Below are 3,386 nucleotides of genomic sequence, written 5' to 3' on the forward strand. Positions count from 1 at the left end.
CCTCTGAGTGTTGGTCCAAACTAGAGCCCTTTGCAGCGCCCCCTCGGGGAAACTTGAGGTCTGGTTTTAGTTGTACGGATTACTCATCCATTGTGCCCTGAGAACGAGATATGTGCAGCTCCTATCGGGATTTGTTGGCACAGTCGGGTGGTCTTGCTGGTCTTGTTTTACCATTGTCGAAATGTCTTGTAACCGGGATTCCGAGACTGATCAGGTCTTCCCGGGAGAAGGAATATCCTTCGTTGGTCGTGAGAGCTTATAATGGGCTAAGTTGGGACACCCCTACAGGGTTTAAACTTTCGAGAGTCGTGCCCGCGGTTATGTGGCAGATGGGAATTTGTTAATGTCCGGTTGTAGAGAACTTGACAGTTGACTTAATTAAAATGCATCAACTGCGTGTGTAGCCGTGATGGTCTCTTCTCGGTGGAGTCCGGGAAGTGAGCACGGTTTGGGTTATGTTTGAACGTAAGTAGTCTTTAGGATCACTTCTTGGTCACTTCTATATGACGACCATTGCGTAGTTTCTCTTCTTACTCTTGTACTCGCCTTTAGCCACCATATTTTGCTTATCAATTGTTGCAACTCTACCTCATTACCGCATTCTACCCATAAGCTTAAATAGTCTTGATCTCGCGGGTTTTGAGATTGCTGAGTCCTCGCGACTCACAAGATACTACCAAAACAGTTGCAGGTGCCGATGATACCAGTGCAGGCGATGCTACCGAACTCAAGTGGGAATTCGACGAGGTCCTTGGCCGTTACTACGTGTCTTTTCCTTATGATCAGTAGTGGAGCCCAGTTGGGACGATCGGGGATCTAGCATTTGGGGTTATCTCCCTTTCATTTGGATTTGACCGTAGTCGGTCTATGTGTGTATTTTGACTGATGTATGTTTAATTTATGTATTATGTGAAGTGGTGATTGTAAGCCAACTATATTTATCCCTTTCTTGTTCATTACATGGGATTGTGTGAAGATGATCCTTCTTGCGACAAAACTACAATGTGGTTATGCCTCTAAATCGTGCACCAACACGTGGGAGATATAGCCGCATCGTGGGCGTTACAAGTTGGTACCAGAGCCGACCCTCGCGGTTACACGGATTTTTGCGGACAGGTGCGCGGTCATGTTGTTCATGGCGTTTGTGACCCGTGGTGGCACACGACATGGCACATGTACCGGACTGGATGCACAGACGTATGTGCCAAGAGAGAACGTTCCTGTGGCCCGACGAGGACGTCGGTTCCTCTAAGTGGGGGTGTATGTGATGGCCTGGCTTATAAGGGATGATAGACTACTCATATCAATAAGGAATTCCTTCTTTTTCGGGAGCCCATTCGGACAGAACTTCAAAGTTAAGCGTGCTCAGCTTGGAGTAGTTTCAGGATGGGTGATCGACCGGGAAGTTGCTCCCGGGTGCGCATAAGTGAGGACAAAGTGCGTAAAAAAGACTAGTATGGATCTGTGGGGCCAGTCTAGATCCCGCCAGGAGTAACGACCACCGACGGGTGTGTCCAGGGCATTACACATGGACGGCATGATGAACAAGAAGGACTCAAGGGAGGAGGAGCGCCGGCGTTTCAAGGCGGAGCAAATGGACGCTTTCATGGAGATCCAAAGGAGGAGGCTTGACCTGAACGCCGAGAAGCAAGCCAAGATGTTCGAGCTAGAGGCGAAGAAGCAAGCCAAGATGCTTGAGATCGACGCCGCCAACGCCAACCAAGGCGAAAGAAGTGGCTCTCGCGAGCATGATGACCGGGGTGGAGATCATGAAGGTGGATCTCAACATCGTGTTGCCAAGGAAGAGGCCATGGTTCGAGAAGATGCAGGCCGACATGCTCAAGTTCGACGACGAGTGATCTAGCGCCATCTTTTTTGTATGCCGGCAGGTTGTGTCGGCATGACCACGGGAGCCGCGATGGCGTGGTCGAACTCAAGCCCCACCCTTTTTGTGTACTGGCATGTGTGCCGGCCGGCTGGTGAGTGCGCCAGCATAAACTGTGGTGATATTTTCTGAAGCCGGCATTGTATGCCGGCGCTGGCATGGTATGCCGGCGCTGGCATGGTGCCGGCATGAGACATGGCCGCTGGTATGATCGTCCGCGAACCTTTTTTTTAAGTTGAATGCGGACATGAAATGGGTCGGCGCGTTGGACGCACTGCCGACCCAAATGCAAAACTGGGCGGACGCCGGGCGGGCGGCCGACCCAAACGAACAAAAGTCGGACAAATGCGTCATCCATTTGGGTCGGTCCGTTGGAGTTGCTCTTACGAAAAAAAAGGTGTGGGCTGGTTTTTCTGGCTGGCGTGCGGGCCCGAGCGCACGCGTGAAATCGCGGACCTAAGGCGGAAAAGACTACACACTCAGGCCTCATTTGGTTCTAAGGGAAGATAATTCCATGGAAATGGTGCCCTGGGTAGAATGTTCTTGACCAATTAATAACCCCGTGGAAACTTCACATCACCATTTGGCAGAAATGGGGATAATACGCCCTTCTTACCAATGCAATTTTTCCATTGCGCTGCTGCGGCAACCATCGCTGGAGAGATGGATGAGTTCCCACAGCTGCAACTCTACAAGAACATGACTATCAGCGGCATCAAATCAGGAAACGGCTCCACCGAATTTGGTCTCGTCAGTGCCATGCCGGAGACAACAAGATCCGAAGAGGAGTTCAACGCTTTCATCGCAGATCAAAGGAGCGACACACCTGCTTTTCTCCTTAACGACCTGCAGGGCTGGCAAAAAGTCACCACGCAGGTCAGATCGGGCCAGCAGCTCAACGAGGGATGCCAACGTAGACCAGGTGGAGGAGGGACTCGCCGTCGGCCTGGGGATGGAGGAGGGACACGCTGGCGGGCCGTCGATCCTGGGCACCGGAGGGAGAGGGTCAGGGGAGTTGCTTCGGTCGACGACGGATCGGGTCAGACGCATAGGTTTGGTCGCCGACGGAAGAGCTCGGAGGCGGGCGCTGGATCTGGGTCGACGACGCCTGTCGCGCTCGTCTCGCTCGAGCTGTGGCTTCTCTCCCCGACCTATGGGGTCGTGGCTTTTCTCCGCGTGGAAACGACGTGGTTCGGGCAGGGATCCCTCCCCCTCGTGTGTGACTAAATGGCATGGTGGGCTTACCTGGGTCAGTTCGACAGGTGGTTTTCCTGCACGGGGAAAAGGCAGGGATCCCCCCAGGATCCCATGCAACCAAACGAGGCCTCAGGATTCTAGACAGGCAGGAGGCAGAGAAACACGGATGATCGAGCCGTGCTCCTCCTACTCTCAGCTCGAAGCAGCGGACACGGCGGCCGACGGACCCTCGGAACCAACCAACTACCCCGACGTCGACCAATGAACCTGCAACCGCACGGGCCGACGGAAACAATCCCCGGTC

The sequence above is a fragment of the Triticum dicoccoides genome, chromosome 2B (genome assembly GCF_002162155.2).
Source record: "Triticum dicoccoides isolate Atlit2015 ecotype Zavitan chromosome 2B, WEW_v2.0, whole genome shotgun sequence".
Lineage (NCBI taxonomy): Eukaryota > Viridiplantae > Streptophyta > Magnoliopsida > Poales > Poaceae > Triticum > Triticum dicoccoides.